Below are 23771 nucleotides of genomic sequence, written 5' to 3'. Positions count from 1 at the left end.
TGATGTTCAATGCAGATTTATGCCAGTCTCCAGTAGAGATCCATTTCCTGGAGAGTTTAGGTGTAGGAGTTTAGCCATAATTACAACTTGTAACTTGTGGTAGAACTCCGACTTGTACCACGTGATCGCTGTACCACCTGACCACTGCAGATTCATATGCCGTTGATAGTGTTGCCATAAAAAACAACCAATCATCTCCTAATTACGGTAATTATTACGACATCCAACCCTAATCAAACACACCTGAACAAGCTAATCAAGGTCTTCAAGATTAGGCTATATTAGAAAGCTACAGGCAAGTGATTTTCATTAGGGTTGGAGTTACCCAGGCCCCCAATTGGATCTTTAAAAACGCATTTTCAAAAAGTGTTTTAAACTCTTTTGATAGCGTTTGTTGTGGGACTCAGCTGATGTTTTGATGCAGCAACAGGGGTTTTTCTTTGTAGTTTTGTGGTACTTGCTGTCTGCCCCTCCTGACTCACTAATTCAGTGCATCTTCCAGCAGAGTTGATTTTGAGATTGCAGGTCGAGAGGATGACAGCTCAAGTGTACTGCTCGTTTAGTGCTGTTTTATTGTGTCTGTCTGCTTGTTTGAGCACAACAGACGCTGGAGTCCTAGGTGAGAAGTTCTCTTAGCTTCATTACGCAGCCCGAAGAAGTGCATAAATAAAGTGCCTTACAAAATTTGATTTCATACACATCTGCTTACAAAAATACAGTACCGACGTCAAGTGGAAGTTCATCTTTGTATGTTGGTTTAGTTTTAATAATAAGCAAAGTATAAATATGCAAGCTCTCATAAGTTTATGCATTTTTCATTGTACAAGTAAAACCCATATAATCACTAATAGGCATTTTTGTTTACTGTAAAACAAGAACATTAGTGTTATAAAATGGCTACAAAATTGTTACCGGACTGTATCAATCCTGAGTTTAAACTTTTGCCTACATTTTTTTTTATTTTAAGAAATGCATAAGCCTACAATATAACATGGGGAGTTAATTATAAGTGATAACTCTGCATTTTACATATATAGTGGGTTTCTAAATTTGTTTTCTGTTGAGTAGCTTCTTAAAATGCTTAAAGAAAAGAGGGTGGTCATGGGGATGGCATCATTTTTGAAGATGTACACCAGTAAATTTGTATACAACATATTAACCGATGTCCATGCTTTCTATCAGCATTGCACTATTACTCACTCTACTACAGTAGGGTAGGTTGTAACTGCACTCTCAGTCTTTGAAACCGATTGATGCAGTTTAGTGAAAAATGGTAGATTTCTAAGCTACTTGAATTGAAGCAGATAAATGTGTGAATATTATTATAAAGTTTGAGACTCATTGCAAAACCCCTGACTTGCAAATGCTGAAGCAAACTATTACAGCACTTCCTGGTCTCCCCTAATGATCCTCTTGAATCCTCTTCTGTAGTGCCTGGTCAGTGTCCGGCGACGCTGACGGTCGTGCCCTCCCGACGAGGATGCACTTCTGATAGAGACTGCTCTGGAGGACACAAATGCTGTAAATTTCCCTGTGGGCCCGCTTGTGTGCCGCCTGTTTTCAGTGAGTTTTAATTATTGATGCATGCTATACGTCTTCCAGAAAAAAACCCTGAAAAAATGTTTTCACTCAGGAATTGCTAGTAAGTTTCACAAATAATTGCAAAGAAACCGCAAGTAACACATTGAACTAAATGTGGTTTCTCTGTCATGTGTCTCTATAACAGCAAAGGCAGGGGAGTGTCCAAGCACAGATTTTGGAGCAGGAATGTGTGCAGAGTTGTGTTCCTATGACAGTGACTGTCCGAACAATGAGAAATGCTGCTGCAATGGATGTGGACATCAGTGTATGGATCCATTTGCAGGTATTTATGTTATTATATTAGTGTTTGGGTCAGCTTCTTCACTTCAGTTTGTCTTGTTTTATAACTAATCGTTATCAATGTAAAAGAAATTCACCCAATAGCATGGTTTAAAGCACAGGATGGCTTTACAAAATGAATTCATACGATTAATTGATACGATCATGATTAATAGTTAAGAGGAGTAAAACTTGGTATTTGGGTTTTGTGCTGTTTCTGAGACTGAATGCCTCTTAACGGACTGAATAAATCGGACTATCTGTATCCATCCAGGAAAGCCTGCAGCCGAACCTCCAGGAAAGCCTCCAAGAAAGCCTGCAGCCGAACCTCCAAAGCCTCCAGGAAAGCCTGCAGCCGAACCTCCAGGAAAGCCTTCAGGAAAGCCTGCAGCCGAACCTCCAAAGCCTCCAGGAAAGCCTGCAGCCGAACCTCCAGGAAAGCCTCCAGGAAAGCCTGCAGCTGAGCCTCCAGTGAAGCCTTCCGCCGAACTGCCGGAGCCTTCTACCGAAGAGCCGGAGCCTTCTGACGAACTACCGGAGCCTTCTGCTGAACTGCTGGAGCCTTCTACCGAACCTCCTGAGCCGGAGCCTTCAGACGAACTGCCAGTGAACCCTGCAGCCAAACCCCCGAAGCCTCCAGGAAAGCCTGCAGCCGAACCTCCGAAGCCTCCAGGAAAGCCTGCAGCCGAACCTCCGAAGCCTCCAGGAAAGCCTGCAGCCGAACCTCCGAAGCCTCCAGGAAAGCCTGCAGCCAAGCCTCCAGGAAAGCCTTCAGCCGAACCTCCAAAGCCTCCAGGAAAGCCTGCAGCTGAACCTCCAGGAAAGCCTGCAGCCAAACCTCCAAAGCCTCCAGGAAAGCCTTCAGCCGAACTACCTGAGCCAGAGCCTTCTACCGAACTACCGGAGCCTTCTACAGAACTGCCGGAGCCTTCTACCGAACCTCTTGAGCCAGAGCCTTCAGACGAACTGCCAGTGGAACCCCCGAAGCCTCCTGTGAAGCCTGCAGCCAAACCCCCGAAGCCTCCAATGAAGCCTGCAGTCGAACCCCCGAAGCCTCCAATGAAGCCTGCAGCCGAACCCCCGAAGCCTCCTGTGAAGCCTGCAGCCCAACCTCCCAAGCCTCCAATGAAGCCTGCAGCCGAACCGCCCAAGCCTGCAGCCGAACCGCCAAAGCCAGCTTACCCTTATGGCCAATGTCCTGGCCATAAGTAATGTGGCTATGCATGCAGTTAACTGTGCTGATTTAACCATTGGATGTATGGTGTGTTTTCCCTGTTTATCACCAAATAAATCTCACACTTGTAAGACCACTTCCTCTTTTTTTTTTTTTTTTTTTTTTTTTTTTGTAAGTGGGAAAACAAGGAATTAGATTTTTGTATTCCAGTGTTAGTTTGGCTGTTTTCTCGCATAGTGGCTCATTGGAATCAATGCATGAGATCCCACCCTCCAAAGCAACGCCTTCAAAACGCTTGAACACACAGCGGAGTCTGTAAAGTGTCACGAGATGAAAGACTGCACTAAATTGCCTCATGTCTAAAATGCATAACATTACAACTTGCAGTGCTCTAGTTGTACCACCTGACTGATGCAGATTCATTTCGGCGTTGTAGTGTTGACATGGAAACGTCTGAATCCAAATGCAATGATTGGATGAAGAATTCTGTTATTGATTGCTATAGGATGTGAAGTTTCAACCAGTATTGCCTATTGACCAATAGTCTTCTGCATTCTGAAGCATTTTAGTTCAATATTAATAAGAGTCTGATTAATTTTGAGTCTTGAACTGTTAACTGTCAAGAGTTGGCTTTCTAAATATATGTTGGTTATTCCCTGGCAAAAGCCAAGGATAGCTCAGACGGTAGAGCATTAGACTTTTAATCTGAGGGTCCAGGGTTCAAGTCCCTGTTTGGGTGAAGGTCAGACAGTTTGTTGCAGACGTCCCCTAATCACTTGTTGTCCTCTTTCCATTATTTGAGGGGGCTGTTCATCCTCTGCTGCTCACATCCAGAAAAGAAAACAGCATCTGACATACTGGCAGGAGTAGTCATGGCCGAGAGGTTAAGGCGATGGACTTGAAATCCATTGGGGTCTCCCCGCGCAGGTTCGAATCCTGCTGACTACGTGGCTCCTTGTCACTTTGTCTGGTTGCGACAGGAGTTGTGACATCCAGGATCTTTATACAAGCTGCTTTTAGTTTTTTCTAACACGGAAATTGGGCTCTTTTCAATCCTGAAGTGGGCATCGTTTCAAAAGGCCCAGATCATCTGTGATTTTGGCCATTCTATTCAGGCTGTCGGAGCAATGGCTTTGGCATCCCCCGACAACTTCACGGCCTTCACGTTGTGCAGCTCAAGAGTCGCCGCATTATATTTTATGGAAAATCTTGGATATTAGTGTTTTGAAATGTTGCATTCGTTCTCTCTTAGAAAAGTCAAACAGAAACCTACTCATTATGTCCCAATTGCTCGTTTGTCTAAACCACCTTAGAGTTAGCAACATGCCATGATAAAAAAAAAAAAAAAAAAACTCCACTCTTTCAATGTCAGTGTTCCTAGCTTTGGCAGGAGCAGCCTATCTCTCTCGTCCCTTTATAAATTGTGGTCTTCATCCTTTAATGCCACAAACTTTAAGCTGACAAAGCATGAACACTTTAAGGAGAAAGTGCTGTTATATCCCTAGGGTGGCTGTTCCCCGTCAAAAGCCCGACTAGCTCAAATGGTAGAGCATCAGACTTTAAATCTGAGGGTCCAGGGATCAAGACCCTGTCCGGGCGAAGGTTTGTTGCAGACCTTCCCTAATCTCTTACTGTGCTCTTCCCAGCCTTTGAGGGAGGTGGTCTTCCTCTTCAAGATAAGATGTGGCAGGGTTATTTCACAGCATTTGGTGTTGTTTTGCCTGCTGTTACTAGGGACTTTAAGAAACAGCTGCTGATGGAACGGCAACGGCAGCCGGAAGTAAGCGTTAACTGCCGTAGCTAAAGAGCGCAAAAATCACTAAGCAACAGTAAAGAGGGTAAGAGGGTAAACCCCTATGTAAGAGCAACTTACATATGGGGTAATTTAATCATCAGACAAAATACAAAAAAAGGATGTGATTTCAAAAAGCAAGAGAAGGGTTGCTTTTGGCATTTAATGATACAATGATACATGCCCGCAGCATCCCCAGTCCAAATCCGGATCATGGCAGTCTTTTCGTGTAGGCGAAGACGTCGTTGAACTCCTTTTTGCCAACACAATACTTTTGCCGGGTTGATCCTCTGCTGCTCACATCCACATTGATGGTTGGCCCCGGTGTTCTCTGATGCTCAAATCCAGAAATCAAAATAGCATGTGACTCACTGGCAGGAGTAGTCGTGGCCGAGAGGTTAAGGCGATGGACTCGAAATCCATTGGGGTCTCCCCGCGCAGGTTCGAACCCTGCCGACTACGTGGCTCCTCTTCGCTTTGTCTGTTTGCGACAGGAATTGTGACATCCAGGAGCTTTGTACGAGCTGATTTTTTCTCTAACACGGAAAATTGGGCAACCCACATCTCTTTTCAAGCCTGAAGTGAGCAGGTTTTTGTGTAGGTGAAGACGTCGTTAGTTTATAAATAAGTGTTTTGGCACACCTGTCCGAGTGGCGCTACGAATTCTTCGGAAATCTGATTTTATTTCGGGCATGTTAAATTAGCGTTCGACAAACGCGAACAAACTTTTATTTATGTACACTCACAATAACAATTAAATGTTGTACTTTTGTCAAATAAAGCAAACAAACAGGGTGCGCTTTCTGCCGTCTCGGTCTCCGTCACAGAAATGAACCAAAACTCTATAGGCTACTTGCCTCGGTCACGATAAGAAATATGTCTATAGAAAGCTTGAGTGAACAAATATTATCTGATTATGCAATCCATATGAAACCATCCAATATTAAATTGGCAATGATATAACCATGGCTGTGTATTCCCCCTATTTTCACTACAGTGGCTGGAAACATTGTTTTCATTCATAATTACTTGCATGGATTCACATCGCAAATCAATCAGCAATTGAAAAATTCAGATTCAAATTCTAGACATGCCCCTGTGTCTCTTGATGTTCAATGCAGATTTATGCCAGTCTCCAGTAGAGATCCATTTCCTGGAGAGTTTAGGTGTAGGAGTTTAGCCATAATTACAACTTGTAACTTGTGGTAGAACTCCGACTTGTACCACGTGATCGCTGTACCACCTGACCACTGCAGATTCATATGCCGTTGATAGTGTTGCCATAAAAAACAACCAATCATCTCCTAATTACGGTAATTATTACGACATCCAACCCTAATCAAACACACCTGAACAAGCTAATCAAGGTCTTCAAGATTAGGCTATATTAGAAAGCTACAGGCAAGTGATTTTCATTAGGGTTGGAGTTACCCAGGCCCCCAATTGGATCTTTAAAAACGCATTTTCAAAAAGTGTTTTAAACTCTTTTGATAGCGTTTGTTGTGGGACTCAGCTGATGTTTTGATGCAGCAACAGGGGTTTTTCTTTGTAGTTTTGTGGTACTTGCTGTCTGCCCCTCCTGACTCACTAATTCAGTGCATCTTCCAGCAGAGTTGATTTTGAGATTGCAGGTCGAGAGGATGACAGCTCAAGTGTACTGCTCGTTTAGTGCTGTTTTATTGTGTCTGTCTGCTTGTTTGAGCACAACAGACGCTGGAGTCCTAGGTGAGAAGTTCTCTTAGCTTCATTACGCAGCCCGAAGAAGTGCATAAATAAAGTGCCTTACAAAATTTGATTTCATACACATCTGCTTACAAAAATACAGTACCGACGTCAAGTGGAAGTTCATCTTTGTATGTTGGTTTAGTTTTAATAATAAGCAAAGTATAAATATGCAAGCTCTCATAAGTTTATGCATTTTTCATTGTACAAGTAAAACCCATATAATCACTAATAGGCATTTTTGTTTACTGTAAAACAAGAACATTAGTGTTATAAAATGGCTACAAAATTGTTACCGGACTGTATCAATCCTGAGTTTAAACTTTTGCCTACATTTTTTTTTATTTTAAGAAATGCATAAGCCTACAATATAACATGGGGAGTTAATTATAAGTGATAACTCTGCATTTTACATATATAGTGGGTTTCTAAATTTGTTTTCTGTTGAGTAGCTTCTTAAAATGCTTAAAGAAAAGAGGGTGGTCATGGGGATGGCATCATTTTTGAAGATGTACACCAGTAAATTTGTATACAACATATTAACCGATGTCCATGCTTTCTATCAGCATTGCACTATTACTCACTCTACTACAGTAGGGTAGGTTGTAACTGCACTCTCAGTCTTTGAAACCGATTGATGCAGTTTAGAATCAGAATCAGAATCAGAAAGAGCTTTATTGCCAAGTGTGCTTGCACCCACAAGGAATTTTTCTTGGTACTGAAGCTTCCAGTGCACATATACAAATACAAATACAACAAGAAACATAGTAATACAAATTCTAAGAATAAAATATATTAAAAAAAAAATAAAATAGTATAAAAAGTAAAAAAAGGGGTCACAGTTGGGTTTAGTCTGAATAAACATTTACAGATTATGAACATATTTACAGTATGTTGAGTAGTATGAATTATAATATAAATATAAATATCACCTGAGTTAGAGAATATTACACTAGACAGTGGGAGTCTAGTGCATGTTACAGATTATGAACATATTTACAGTATTTTGAGTAGTATGAATAATATAAATATAAATATCACCTGAGTTAGAGAATATTACACTAGACAGTGGGAGTCTAGTGCATGTTACAGATTATGAACATATTTACAGTATTTTGAGTAGTATGAATAATATAAATATAAATATCACCTGACTTAGAGAATATTGCACTAGACAGTGGGAGTATTGCACTTACAGGCATATGCATTGGGGGGCATGTTAAGTGTTCAGAAGGGAAATGGCCTGTGGAAAGAAACTGTTCCTGTGCCTGGATGTTCTTGTGGCCAGTGATCTGTGTCGCCGTCCTGACGGTAACAGTTCAAACAGGGGGTGTCCAGGGTGAGTGGAGTCTGTGATGATTTTACCTGCTCTCTTCCTCACTCTGGAAGAGTACAGGTCCTGGAGGGTTGGCAAGGGGGCACCAATAATCCTCTCTGCAGTCCGGACTGTCCGTTGTAGTCTCCTGATGTCCGATTTGGTAGCTGAACCAAACCAGACAGTGATGGAAGTGCTTAAAACAGACTCAATGACGGCTGAGTAGAACTGGATCAGCAGCTCCTGTGGCAGATTGAACTTCTTCAACTGGCGAAGGAAGTACAGTCTCTGCTGGGCCTTTTTCACAATGGAGTCAATGTGATTTGCCCACTTCAGGTCCTGAGAGATGGTAGAGCCCAGGAACCTGAATGACTCCACTGCTTCCACAGTGCTGTTCATGATGGTGAGAGGGGGGAGTGCTGGGGATTTTCTCCTGAAATCCACAATCATCTCCACTGTTTTGAGTGTGTTCAGCTCAAGGTTGTTATAGCTGCACCAGACAGCCAGCTGTTCAACCCCCAGTCTGTAAGCAGACTCGTCACCATTTTGGATGAGACCGATGACAGTGGTGTCGTCTGCAAATTTCAGGAGCTTGACAGAGGGGTCTTTAGAAGTGCAGTCATTAGTGTACAGGGAGAAGAGCAGTGGGGAGAGAACGCACCCTTGGGGGGCGCCAGTGCTGATGGTGAGGGTCCTGGATGAGAGCTTCCCCAGTCTCACTCGCTGCTGCCGGTCCGTCAGGAAGCTGGAGATCCACTGACAGATTGAGGATGGCATGGAGAGCTGAGTCAGTTTGGCTGTGAGAAGATCAGGGATGATGGTATTGAAGGCCGAACTGAAGTCCACAAATAAGATCCGTGCATAAGTCCCAGGTCTGTCAAGATGTTGCAGGATATAGTGCAGTCCCATGTTGACTGCATCATCCACAGACCTGTTTGCTCTGTAAGCAAACTGAAACTACCATTTAGTGAAAAATGGTAGATTTCTAAGCTACTTGAATTGAAGCAGATAAATGTGTGAATATTATTATAAAGTTTGAGACTCATTGCAAAACCCCTGACTTGCAAATGCTGAAGCAAACTATTACAGCACTTCCTGGTCTCCCCTAATGATCCTCTTGAATCCTCTTCTGTAGTGCCTGGTCAGTGTCCGGCGACGCTGACGGTCGTGCCCTCCCGACGAGGATGCACTTCTGATAGAGACTGCTCTGGAGGACACAAATGCTGTAAATTTCCCTGTGGGCCCGCTTGTGTGCCGCCTGTTTTCAGTGAGTTTTAATTATTGATGCATGCTATACGTCTTCCAGAAAAAAACCCTGAAAAAATGTTTTCACTCAGGAATTGCTAGTAAGTTTCACAAATAATTGCAAAGAAACCGCAAGTAACACATTGAACTAAATGTGGTTTCTCTGTCATGTGTCTCTATAACAGCAAAGGCAGGGGAGTGTCCAAGCACAGATTTTGGAGCAGGAATGTGTGCAGAGTTGTGTTCCTATGACAGTGACTGTCCGAACAATGAGAAATGCTGCTGCAATGGATGTGGACATCAGTGTATGGATCCATTTGCAGGTATTTATGTTATTATATTAGTGTTTGGGTCAGCTTCTTCACTTCAGTTTGTCTTGTTTTATAACTAATCGTTATCAATGTAAAAGAAATTCACCCAATAGCATGGTTTAAAGCACAGGATGGCTTTACAAAATGAATTCATACGATTAATTGATACGATCATGATTAATAGTTAAGAGGAGTAAAACTTGGTATTTGGGTTTTGTGCTGTTTCTGAGACTGAATGCCTCTTAACGGACTGAATAAATCGGACTATCTGTATCCATCCAGGAAAGCCTGCAGCCGAACCTCCAGGAAAGCCTCCAAGAAAGCCTGCAGCCGAACCTCCAAAGCCTCCAGGAAAGCCTGCAGCCGAACCTCCAGGAAAGCCTTCAGGAAAGCCTGCAGCCGAACCTCCAAAGCCTCCAGGAAAGCCTGCAGCCGAACCTCCAGGAAAGCCTCCAGGAAAGCCTGCAGCTGAGCCTCCAGTGAAGCCTTCCGCCGAACTGCCGGAGCCTTCTACCGAAGAGCCGGAGCCTTCTGACGAACTACCGGAGCCTTCTGCTGAACTGCCGGAGCCTTCTACCGAACCTCCTGAGCCGGAGCCTTCAGACGAACTGCCAGTGAACCCTGCAGCCAAACCCCCGAAGCCTCCAGGAAAGCCTGCAGCCGAACCTCCGAAGCCTCCAGGAAAGCCTGCAGCCGAACCTCCGAAGCCTCCAGGAAAGCCTGCAGCCGAACCTCCGAAGCCTCCAGGAAAGCCTGCAGCCAAGCCTCCAGGAAAGCCTTCAGCCGAACCTCCAAAGCCTCCAGGAAAGCCTGCAGCTGAACCTCCAGGAAAGCCTGCAGCCAAACCTCCAAAGCCTCCAGGAAAGCCTTCAGCCGAACTACCTGAGCCAGAGCCTTCTACCGAACTACCGGAGCCTTCTACAGAACTGCCGGAGCCTTCTACCGAACCTCTTGAGCCAGAGCCTTCAGACGAACTGCCAGTGGAACCCCCGAAGCCTCCTGTGAAGCCTGCAGCCAAACCCCCGAAGCCTCCAATGAAGCCTGCAGTCGAACCCCCGAAGCCTCCAATGAAGCCTGCAGCCGAACCCCCGAAGCCTCCTGTGAAGCCTGCAGCCCAACCTCCCAAGCCTCCAATGAAGCCTGCAGCCGAACCGCCCAAGCCTGCAGCCGAACCGCCAAAGCCAGCTTACCCTTATGGCCAATGTCCTGGCCATAAGTAATGTGGCTATGCATGCAGTTAACTGTGCTGATTTAACCATTGGATGTATGGTGTGTTTTCCCTGTTTATCACCAAATAAATCTCACACTTGTAAGACCACTTCCTCTTTTTTTTTTTTTTTTTTTTTTTTTTTGTAAGTGGGAAAACAAGGAATTAGATTTTTGTATTCCAGTGTTAGTTTGGCTGTTTTCTCGCATAGTGGCTCATTGGAATCAATGCATGAGATCCCACCCTCCAAAGCAACGCCTTCAAAACGCTTGAACACACAGCGGAGTCTGTAAAGTGTCACGAGACGAAAGACTGCACTAAATTGCCTCATGTCTAAAATGCATAACATTACAACTTGCAGTGCTCTAGTTGTACCACCTGACTGATGCAGATTCATTTCGGCGTTGTAGTGTTGACATGGAAACGTCTGAATCCAAATGCAATGATTGGACGAAGAATTCTGTTATTGATTGCTATAGGATGTGAAGTTTCAACCAGTATTGCCTATTGACCAATAGTCTTCTGCATTCTGAAGCATTTTAGTTCAATATTAATAAGAGTCTGATTAATTTTGAGTCTTGAACTGTTAACTGTCAAGAGTTGGCTTTCTAAATATATGTTGGTTATTCCCTGGCAAAAGCCAAGGATAGCTCAGACGGTAGAGCATTAGACTTTTAATCTGAGGGTCCAGGGTTCAAGTCCCTGTTTGGGTGAAGGTCAGACAGTTTGTTGCAGACGTCCCCTAATCACTTGTTGTCCTCTTTCCATTATTTGAGGGGGCTGTTCATCCTCTGCTGCTCACATCCAGAAAAGAAAACAGCATCTGACATACTGGCAGGAGTAGTCATGGCCGAGAGGTTAAGGCGATGGACTTGAAATCCATTGGGGTCTCCCCGCGCAGGTTCGAATCCTGCTGACTACGTGGCTCCTTGTCACTTTGTCTGGTTGCGACAGGAGTTGTGACATCCAGGATCTTTATACAAGCTGCTTTTAGTTTTTTCTAACACGGAAATTGGGCTCTTTTCAATCCTGAAGTGGGCATCGTTTCAAAAGGCCCAGATCATCTGTGATTTTGGCCATTCTATTCAGGCTGTCGGAGCAATGGCTTTGGCATCCCCCGACAACTTCACGGCCTTCACGTTGTGCAGCTCAAGAGTCGCCGCATTATATTTTATGGAAAATCTTGGATATTAGTGTTTTGAAATGTTGCATTCGTTCTCTCTTAGAAAAGTCAAACAGAAACCTACTCATTATGTCCCAATTGCTCGTTTGTCTAAACCACCTTAGAGTTAGCAACATGCCATGATAAAAAAAAAAAAAAAAACTCCACTCTTTCAATGTCAGTGTTCCTAGCTTTGGCAGGAGCAGCCTATCTCTCTCGTCCCTTTATAAATTGTGGTCTTCATCCTTTAATGCCACAAACTTTAAGCTGACAAAGCATGAACACTTTAAGGAGAAAGTGCTGTTATATCCCTAGGGTGGCTGTTCCCCGTCAAAAGCCCGACTAGCTCAAATGGTAGAGCATCAGACTTTAAATCTGAGGGTCCAGGGATCAAGACCCTGTCCGGGCGAAGGTTTGTTGCAGACCTTCCCTAATCTCTTACTGTGCTCTTCCCAGCCTTTGAGGGAGGTGGTCTTCCTCTTCAAGATAAGATGTGGCAGGGTTATTTCACAGCATTTGGTGTTGTTTTGCCTGCTGTTACTAGGGACTTTAAGAAACAGCTGCTGATGGAACGGCAACGGCAGCCGGAAGTAAGCGTTAACTGCCGTAGCTAAAGAGCGCAAAAATCACTAAGCAACAGTAAAGAGGGTAAGAGGGTAAACCCCTATGTAAGAGCAACTTACATATGGGGTAATTTAATCATCAGACAAAATACAAAAAAAGGATGTGATTTCAAAAAGCAAGAGAAGGGTTGCTTTTGGCATTTAATGATACAATGATACATGCCCGCAGCATCCCCAGTCCAAATCCGGATCATGGCAGTCTTTTCGTGTAGGCGAAGACGTCGTTGAACTCCTTTTTGCCAACACAATACTTTTGCCGGGTTGATCCTCTGCTGCTCACATCCACATTGATGGTTGGCCCCGGTGTTCTCTGATGCTCAAATCCAGAAATCAAAATAGCATGTGACTCACTGGCAGGAGTAGTCGTGGCCGAGAGGTTAAGGCGATGGACTCGAAATCCATTGGGGTCTCCCCGCGCAGGTTCGAACCCTGCCGACTACGTGGCTCCTCTTCGCTTTGTCTGTTTGCGACAGGAATTGTGACATCCAGGAGCTTTGTACGAGCTGATTTTTTCTCTAACACGGAAAATTGGGCAACCCACATCTCTTTTCAAGCCTGAAGTGAGCAGGTTTTTGTGTAGGTGAAGACGTCGTTAGTTTATAAATAAGTGTTTTGGCACACCTGTCCGAGTGGCGCTACGAATTCTTCGGAAATCTGATTTTATTTCGGGCATGTTAAATTAGCGTTCGACAAACGCGAACAAACTTTTATTTATGTACACTCACAATAACAATTAAATGTTGTACTTTTGTCAAATAAAGCAAACAAACAGGGTGCGCTTTCTGCCGTCTCGGTCTCCGTCACAGAAATGAACCAAAACTCTATAGGCTACTTGCCTCGGTCACGATAAGAAATATGTCTATAGAAAGCTTGAGTGAACAAATATTATCTGATTATGCAATCCATATGAAACCATCCAATATTAAATTGGCAATGATATAACCATGGCTGTGTATTCCCCCTATTTTCACTACAGTGGCTGGAAACATTGTTTTCATTCATAATTACTTGCATGGATTCACATCGCAAATCAATCAGCAATTGAAAAATTCAGATTCAAATTCTAGACATGCCCCTGTGTCTCTTGATGTTCAATGCAGATTTATGCCAGTCTCCAGTAGAGATCCATTTCCTGGAGAGTTTAGGTGTAGGAGTTTAGCCATAATTACAACTTGTAACTTGTGGTAGAACTCCGACTTGTACCACGTGATCGCTGTACCACCTGACCACTGCAGATTCATATGCCGTTGATAGTGTTGCCATAAAAAACAACCAATCATCTCCTAATTACGGTAATTATTACGACATCCAACCCTAATCAAACACACCTGAACAAGCTAATCAAGGTCTTCAAGATTAGGCTATATTAGAAAGCTACAGGCAAGTGATTTTCATTAGGGTTGGAGTTACCCAGGCCCCCAATTGGATCTTTAAAAACGCATTTTCAAAAAGTGTTTTAAACTCTTTTGATAGCGTTTGTTGTGGGACTCAGCTGATGTTTTGATGCAGCAACAGGGGTTTTTCTTTGTAGTTTTGTGGTACTTGCTGTCTGCCCCTCCTGACTCACTAATTCAGTGCATCTTCCAGCAGAGTTGATTTTGAGATTGCAGGTCGAGAGGATGACAGCTCAAGTGTACTGCTCGTTTAGTGCTGTTTTATTGTGTCTGTCTGCTTGTTTGAGCACAACAGACGCTGGAGTCCTAGGTGAGAAGTTCTCTTAGCTTCATTACGCAGCCCGAAGAAGTGCATAAATAAAGTGCCTTACAAAATTTGATTTCAGACACATCTGCTTACAAAAATACAGTACCGACGTCAAGTGGAAGTTCATCTTTGTATGTTGGTTTAGTTTTAATAATAAGCAAAGTATAAATATGCAAGCTCTCATAAGTTTATGCATTTTTCATTGTACAAGTAAAACCCATATAATCACTAATAGGCATTTTTGTTTACTGTAAAACAAGAACATTAGTGTTATAAAATGGCTACAAAATTGTTACCGGACTGTATCAATCCTGAGTTTAAACTTTTGCCTACATTTTTTTTTTATTTTAAGAAATGCATAAGCCTACAATATAACATGGGGAGTTAATTATAAGTGATAACTCTGCATTTTACATATATAGTGGGTTTCTAAATTTGTTTTCTGTTGAGTAGCTTCTTAAAATGCTTAAAGAAAAGAGGGTGGTCATGGGGATGGCATCATTTTTGAAGATGTACACCAGTAAATTTGTATACAACATATTAACCGATGTCCATGCTTTCTATCAGCATTGCACTATTACTCACTCTACTACAGTAGGGTAGGTTGTAACTGCACTCTCAGTCTTTGAAACCGATTGATGCAGTTTAGTGAAAAATGGTAGATTTCTAAGCTACTTGAATTGAAGCAGATAAATGTGTGAATATTATTATAAAGTTTGAGACTCATTGCAAAACCCCTGACTTGCAAATGCTGAAGCAAACTATTACAGCACTTCCTGGTCTCCCCTAATGATCCTCTTGAATCCTCTTCTGTAGTGCCTGGTCAGTGTCCGGCGACGCTGACGGTCGTGCCCTCCCGACGAGGATGCACTTCTGATAGAGACTGCTCTGGAGGACACAAATGCTGTAAATTTCCCTGTGGGCCCGCTTGTGTGCCGCCTGTTTTCAGTGAGTTTTAATTATTGATGCATGCTATACGTCTTCCAGAAAAAAACCCTGAAAAAATGTTTTCACTCAGGAATTGCTAGTAAGTTTCACAAATAATTGCAAAGAAACCGCAAGTAACACATTGAACTAAATGTGGTTTCTCTGTCATGTGTCTCTATAACAGCAAAGGCAGGGGAGTGTCCAAGCACAGATTTTGGAGCAGGAATGTGTGCAGAGTTGTGTTCCTATGACAGTGACTGTCCGAACAATGAGAAATGCTGCTGCAATGGATGTGGACATCAGTGTATGGATCCATTTGCAGGTATTTATGTTATTATATTAGTGTTTGGGTCAGCTTCTTCACTTCAGTTTGTCTTGTTTTATAACTAATCGTTATCAATGTAAAAGAAATTCACCCAATAGCATGGTTTAAAGCACAGGATGGCTTTACAAAATGAATTCATACGATTAATTGATACGATCATGATTAATAGTTAAGAGTAAAACTTGGTATTTGGGTTTTGTGCTGTTTCTGAGACTGAATGCCTCTTAACGGACTGAATAAATCGGACTATCTGTATCCATCCAGGAAAGCCTGCAGCCGAACCTCCAGGAAAGCCTCCAAGAAAGCCTGCAGCCGAACCTCCAAAGCCTCCAGGAAAGCCTGCAGCCGAACCTCCAGGAAAGCCTTCAGGAAAGCCTGCAGCCGAACCTCCAAAGCCTCCAGGAAAGCCTGCAGCCGAACCTCCAGGAAAGCCTCCAGGAAAGCCTCCAGGAAAGCCTCCAGGAAAGCCTGCAGCTGAGCCTCCAGTGAAGCCTTCCGCCGAACTGCCGGAGCCTTCTACCGAAGAGCCGGAGCCTTCTGACGAACTACCGGAGCCTTCTGCTGAACTGCCGGAGCCTTCTACCGAACCTCCTGAGCCGGAGCCTTCAGACGAACTGCCAGTGAACCCTGCAGCCAAACCCCCGAAGCCTCCAGGAAAGCCTGCAGCCGAACCTCCGAAGCCTCCAGGAAAGCCTGCAGCCGAACCTCCGAAGCCTCCAGGAAAGCCTGCAGCCAAGCCTCCAGGAAAGCCTTCAGCCGAACCTCCAAAGCCTCCAGGAAAGCCTGCAGCTGAACCTCCAGGAAAGCCTGCAGCCAAACCTCCAAAGCCTCCAGGAAAGCCTTCAGCCGAACTACCTGAGCCAGAGCCTTCTACCGAACTACCGGAGCCTTCTACAGAACTGCCGGAGCCTTCTACCGAACCTCTTGAGCCAGAGCCTTCAGACGAACTGCCAGTGGAACCCCCGAAGCCTCCTGTGAAGCCTGCAGCCAAACCCCCGAAGCCTCCAATGAAGCCTGCAGTCGAACCCCCGAAGCCTCCAATGAAGCCTGCAGCCGAACCCCCGAAGCCTCCTGTGAAGCCTGCAGCCCAACCTCCCAAGCCTCCAATGAAGCCTGCAGCCGAACCGCCCAAGCCTGCAGCCGAACCGCCAAAGCCAGCTTACCCTTATGGCCAATGTCCTGGCCATAAGTAATGTGGCTATGCATGCAGTTAACTGTGCTGATTTAACCATTGGATGTATGGTGTGTTTTCCCTGTTTATCACCAAATAAATCTCACACTTGTAAGACCACTTCCTCTTTTTTTTTTTTTTTTTTTTTTTTTTTTGTAAGTGGGAAAACAAGGAATTAGATTTTTGTATTCCAGTGTTAGTTTGGCTGTTTTCTCGCATAGTGGCTCATTGGAATCAATGCATGAGATCCCACCCTCCAAAGCAACGCCTTCAAAACGCTTGAACACACAGCGGAGTCTGTAAAGTGTCACGAGACGAAAGACTGCACTAAATTGCCTCATGTCTAAAATGCATAACATTACAACTTGCAGTGCTCTAGTTGTACCACCTGACTGATGCAGATTCATTTCGGCGTTGTAGTGTTGACATGGAAACGTCTGAATCCAAATGCAATGATTGGACGAAGAATTCTGTTATTGATTGCTATAGGATGTGAAGTTTCAACCAGTATTGCCTATTGACCAATAGTCTTCTGCATTCTGAAGCATTTTAGTTCAATATTAATAAGAGTCTGATTAATTTTGAGTCTTGAACTGTTAACTGTCAAGAGTTGGCTTTCTAAATATATGTTGGTTATTCCCTGGCAAAAGCCAAGGATAGCTCAGACGGTAGAGCATTAGACTTTTAAGCTGAGGGTCCAGGGTTCAAGTCCCTGTTTGGGTGAAGGTCAGACAGTTTGTTGCAGACGTCCCCTAATCACTTGTTGTCCTCTTTCCATTATTTGAGGGGGCTGTTCATCCTCTGCTGCTCACATCCAGAAAAGAAAACAGCATCTGACATACTGGCAGGAGTAGTCATGGCCGAGAGGTTAAGGCGATGGACTTGAAATCCATTGGGGTCTCCCCGCGCAGGTTCGAATCCTGCTGACTACGTGGCTCCTTGTCACTTTGTCTGGTTGCGACAGGAGTTGTGACATCCAGGATCTTTATACAAGCTGCTTTTAGTTTTTTCTAACACGGAAATTGGGCTCTTTTCAATCCTGAAGTGGGCATCGTTTCAAAAGGCCCAGATCATCTGTGATTTTGGCCATTCTATTCAGGCTGTCGGAGCAATGGCTTTGGCATCCCCCGACAACTTCACGGCCTTCACGTTGTGCAGCTCAAGAGTCGCCGCATTATATTTTATGGAAAATCTTGGATATTAGTGTTTTGAAATGTTGCATTCGTTCTCTCTTAGAAAAGTCAAACAGAAACCTACTCATTATGTCCCAATTGCTCGTTTGTCTAAACCACCTTAGAGTTAGCAACATGCCATGATAAAAAAAACAAAAAAAACTCCACTCTTTCAATGTCAGTGTTCCTAGCTTTGGCAGGAGCAGCCTATCTCTCTCGTCCCTTTATAAATTGTGGTCTTCATCCTTTAATGCCACAAACTTTAAGCTGACAAAGCATGAACACTTTAAGGAGAAAGTGCTGTTATATCCCTAGGGTGGCTGTTCCCCGTCAAAAGCCCGACTAGCTCAAATGGTAGAGCATCAGACTTTAAATCTGAGGGTCCAGGGATCAAGACCCTGTCCGGGCGAAGGTTTGTTGCAGACCTTCCCTAATCTCTTACTGTGCTCTTCCCAGCCTTTGAGGGAGGTGGTCTTCCTCTTCAAGATAAGATGTGGCAGGGTTATTTCACAGCATTTGGTGTTGTTTTGCCTGCTGTTACTAGGGACTTTAAGAAACAGCTGCTGATGGAACGGCAACGGCAGCCGGAAGTAAGCGTTAACTGCCGTAGCTAAAGAGCGCAAAAATCACTAAGCAACAGTAAAGAGGGTAAGAGGGTAAACCCCTATGTAAGAGCAACTTACATATGGGGTAATTTAATCATCAGACAAAATACAAAAAAAGGATGTGATTTCAAAAAGCAAGAGAAGGGTTGCTTTTGGCATTTAATGATACAATGATACATGCCCGCAGCATCCCCAGTCCAAATCCGGATCATGGCAGTCTTTTCGTGTAGGCGAAGACGTCGTTGAACTCCTTTTTGCCAACACAATACTTTTGCCGGGTTGATCCTCTGCTGCTCACATCCACATTGATGGTTGGCCCCGGTGTTCTCTGATGCTCAAATCCAGAAATCAAAATAGCATGTGACTCACTGGCAGGAGTAGTCGTGGCCGAGAGGTTAAGGCGATGGACTCGAAATCCATTGGGGTCTCCCCGCGCAGGTTCGAACCCTGCCGACTACGTGGCTCCTCTTCGCTTTGTCTGTTTGCGACAGGAATTGTGACATCCAGGAGCTTTGTACGAGCTGATTTTTTCTCTAACACGGAAAATTGGGCAACCCACATCTCTTTTCAAGCCTGAAGTGAGCAGGTTTTTGTGTAGGTGAAGACGTCGTTAGTTTATAAATAAGTGTTTTGGCACACCTGTCCGAGTGGCGCTACGAATTCTTCGGAAATCTGATTTTATTTCGGGCATGTTAAATTAGCGTTCGACAAACGCGAACAAACTTTTATTTATGTACACTCACAATAACAATTAAATGTTGTACTTTTGTCAAATAAAGCAAACAAACAGGGTGCGCTTTCTGCCGTCTCGGTCTCCGTCACAGAAATGAACCAAAACTCTATAGGCTACTTGCCTCGGTCACGATAAGAAATATGTCTATAGAAAGCTTGAGTGAACAAATATTATCTGATTATGCAATCCATATGAAACCATCCAATATTAAATTGGCAATGATATAACCATGGCTGTGTATTCCCCCTATTTTCACTACAGTGGCTGGAAACATTGTTTTCATTCATAATTACTTGCATGGATTCACATCGCAAATCAATCAGCAATTGAAAAATTCAGATTCAAATTCTAGACATGCCCCTGTGTCTCTTGATGTTCAATGCAGATTTATGCCAGTCTCCAGTAGAGATCCATTTCCTGGAGAGTTTAGGTGTAGGAGTTTAGCCATAATTACAACTTGTAACTTGTGGTAGAACTCCGACTTGTACCACGTGATCGCTGTACCACCTGACCACTGCAGATTCATATGCCGTTGATAGTGTTGCCATAAAAAACAACCAATCATCTCCTAATTACGGTAATTATTACGACATCCAACCCTAATCAAACACACCTGAACAAGCTAATCAAGGTCTTCAAGATTAGGCTATATTAGAAAGCTACAGGCAAGTGATTTTCATTAGGGTTGGAGTTACCCAGGCCCCCAATTGGATCTTTAAAAACGCATTTTCAAAAAGTGTTTTAAACTCTTTTGATAGCGTTTGTTGTGGGACTCAGCTGATGTTTTGATGCAGCAACAGGGGTTTTTCTTTGTAGTTTTGTGGTACTTGCTGTCTGCCCCTCCTGACTCACTAATTCAGTGCATCTTCCAGCAGAGTTGATTTTGAGATTGCAGGTCGAGAGGATGACAGCTCAAGTGTACTGCTCGTTTAGTGCTGTTTTATTGTGTCTGTCTGCTTGTTTGAGCACAACAGACGCTGGAGTCCTAGGTGAGAAGTTCTCTTAGCTTCATTACGCAGCCCGAAGAAGTGCATAAATAAAGTGCCTTACAAAATTTGATTTCAGACACATCTGCTTACAAAAATACAGTACCGACGTCAAGTGGAAGTTCATCTTTGTATGTTGGTTTAGTTTTAATAATAAGCAAAGTATAAATATGCAAGCTCTCATAAGTTTATGCATTTTTCATTGTACAAGTAAAACCCATATAATCACTAATAGGCATTTTTGTTTACTGTAAAACAAGAACATTAGTGTTATAAAATGGCTACAAAATTGTTACCGGACTGTATCAATCCTGAGTTTAAACTTTTGCCTACATTTTTTTTTATTTTAAGAAATGCATAAGCCTACAATATAACATGGGGAGTTAATTATAAGTGATAACTCTGCATTTTACATATATAGTGGGTTTCTAAATTTGTTTTCTGTTGAGTAGCTTCTTAAAATGCTTAAAGAAAAGAGGGTGGTCATGGGGATGGCATCATTTTTGAAGATGTACACCAGTAAATTTGTATACAACATATTAACCGATGTCCATGCTTTCTATCAGCATTGCACTATTACTCACTCTACTACAGTAGGGTAGGTTGTAACTGCACTCTCAGTCTTTGAAACCGATTGATGCAGTTTAGTGAAAAATGGTAGATTTCTAAGCTACTTGAATTGAAGCAGATAAATGTGTGAATATTATTATAAAGTTTGAGACTCATTGCAAAACCCCTGACTTGCAAATGCTGAAGCAAACTATTACAGCACTTCCTGGTCTCCCCTAATGATCCTCTTGAATCCTCTTCTGTAGTGCCTGGTCAGTGTCCGGCGACGCTGACGGTCGTGCCCTCCCGACGAGGATGCACTTCTGATAGAGACTGCTCTGGAGGACACAAATGCTGTAAATTTCCCTGTGGGCCCGCTTGTGTGCCGCCTGTTTTCAGTGAGTTTTAATTATTGATGCATGCTATACGTCTTCCAGAAAAAAACCCTGAAAAAATGTTTTCACTCAGGAATTGCTAGTAAGTTTCACAAATAATTGCAAAGAAACCGCAAGTAACACATTGAACTAAATGTGGTTTCTCTGTCATGTGTCTCTATAACAGCAAAGGCAGGGGAGTGTCCAAGCACAGATTTTGGAGCAGGAATGTGTGCAGAGTTGTGTTCCTATGACAGTGACTGTCCGAACAATGAGAAATGCTGCTGCAATGGATGTGGACATCAGTGTATGGATCCATTTGCAGGTATTTATGTTATTATATTAGTGTTTGGGTCAGCTTCTTCACTTCAGTTTGTCTTGTTTTATAACTAATCGTTATCAATGTAAAAGAAATTCACCCAATAGCATGGTTTAAAGCACAGGATGGCTTTACAAAATGAATTCATACGATTAATTGATACGATCATGATTAATAGTTAAGAGGAGTAAAACTTGGTATTTGGGTTTTGTGCTGTTTCTGAGACTGAATGCCTCTTAACGGACTGAATAAATCGGACTATCTGTATCCATCCAGGAAAGCCTGCAGCCGAACCTCCAGGAAAGCCTCCAAGAAAGCCTGCAGCCGAACCTCCAAAGCCTCCAGGAAAGCCTGCAGCCGAACCTCCAGGAAAGCCTTCAGGAAAGCCTGCAGCCGAACCTCCAAAGCCTCCAGGAAAGCCTGCAGCCGAACCTCCAGGAAAGCCTCCAGGAAAGCCTCCAGGAAAGCCTCCAGGAAAGCCTCCAGGAAAGCCTCCAGGAAAGCCTGCAGCTGAGCCTCCAGTGAAGCCTTCCGCCGAACTGCCGGAGCCTTCTACCGAAGAGCCGGAGCCTTCTGCTGAACTGCCGGAGCCTTCTACCGAACCTCCTGAGCCGGAGCCTTCAGACGAACTGCCAGTGAACCCTGCAGCCAAACCCCCGAAGCCTCCAGGAAAGCCTGCAGCCGAACCTCCGAAGCCTCCAGGAAAGCCTGCAGCCGAACCTCCGAAGCCTCCAGGAAAGCCTGCAGCCAAGCCTCCAGGAAAGCCTTCAGCCGAACCTCCAAAGCCTCCAGGAAAGCCTGCAGCTGAACCTCCAGGAAAGCCTGCAGCCAAACCTCCAAAGCCTCCAGGAAAGCCTTCAGCCGAACTACCTGAGCCAGAGCCTTCTACCGAACTACCGGAGCCTTCTACAGAACTGCCGGAGCCTTCTACCGAACCTCTTGAGCCAGAGCCTTCAGACGAACTGCCAGTGGAACCCCCGAAGCCTCCTGTGAAGCCTGCAGCCAAACCCCCGAAGCCTCCAATGAAGCCTGCAGTCGAACCCCCGAAGCCTCCAATGAAGCCTGCAGCCGAACCCCCGAAGCCTCCTGTGAAGCCTGCAGCCCAACCTCCCAAGCCTCCAATGAAGCCTGCAGCCGAACCGCCCAAGCCTGCAGCCGAACCGCCAAAGCCAGCTTACCCTTATGGCCAATGTCCTGGCCATAAGTAATGTGGCTATGCATGCAGTTAACTGTGCTGATTTAACCATTGGATGTATGGTGTGTTTTCCCTGTTTATCACCAAATAAATCTCACACTTGTAAGACCACTTCCTCTTTTTTTTTTTTTTTTTTTTGTAAGTGGGAAAACAAGGAATTAGATTTTTGTATTCCAGTGTTAGTTTGGCTGTTTTCTCGCATAGTGGCTCATTGGAATCAATGCATGAGATCCCACCCTCCAAAGCAACGCCTTCAAAACGCTTGAACACACAGCGGAGTCTGTAAAGTGTCACGAGACGAAAGACTGCACTAAATTGCCTCATGTCTAAAATGCATAACATTACAACTTGCAGTGCTCTAGTTGTACCACCTGACTGATGCAGATTCATTTCGGCGTTGTAGTGTTGACATGGAAACGTCTGAATCCAAATGCAATGATTGGACGAAGAATTCTGTTATTGATTGCTATAGGATGTGAAGTTTCAACCAGTATTGCCTATTGACCAATAGTCTTCTGCATTCTGAAGCATTTTAGTTCAATATTAATAAGAGTCTGATTAATTTTGAGTCTTGAACTGTTAACTGTCAAGAGTTGGCTTTCTAAATATATGTTGGTTATTCCCTGGCAAAAGCCAAGGATAGCTCAGACGGTAGAGCATTAGACTTTTAATCTGAGGGTCCAGGGTTCAAGTCCCTGTTTGGGTGAAGGTCAGACAGTTTGTTGCAGACGTCCCCTAATCACTTGTTGTCCTCTTTCCATTATTTGAGGGGGCTGTTCATCCTCTGCTGCTCACATCCAGAAAAGAAAACAGCATCTGACATACTGGCAGGAGTAGTCATGGCCGAGAGGTTAAGGCGATGGACTTGAAATCCATTGGGGTCTCCCCGCGCAGGTTCGAATCCTGCTGACTACGTGGCTCCTTGTCACTTTGTCTGGTTGCGACAGGAGTTGTGACATCCAGGATCTTTATACAAGCTGCTTTTAGTTTTTTCTAACACGGAAATTGGGCTCTTTTCAATCCTGAAGTGGGCATCGTTTCAAAAGGCCCAGATCATCTGTGATTTTGGCCATTCTATTCAGGCTGTCGGAGCAATGGCTTTGGCATCCCCCGACAACTTCACGGCCTTCACGTTGTGCAGCTCAAGAGTCGCCGCATTATATTTTATGGAAAATCTTGGATATTAGTGTTTTGAAATGTTGCATTCGTTCTCTCTTAGAAAAGTCAAACAGAAACCTACTCATTATGTCCCAATTGCTCGTTTGTCTAAACCACCTTAGAGTTAGCAACATGCCATGATAAA

The sequence above is a fragment of the Leuciscus leuciscus genome (assembly GCF_965113295.1).
Source record: "Leuciscus leuciscus genome assembly, chromosome: 7".
In the NCBI taxonomy this organism is placed as follows: domain Eukaryota; kingdom Metazoa; phylum Chordata; class Actinopteri; order Cypriniformes; family Leuciscidae; genus Leuciscus; species Leuciscus leuciscus.
Note: the sequence above shows the minus strand (reverse complement) of the source record.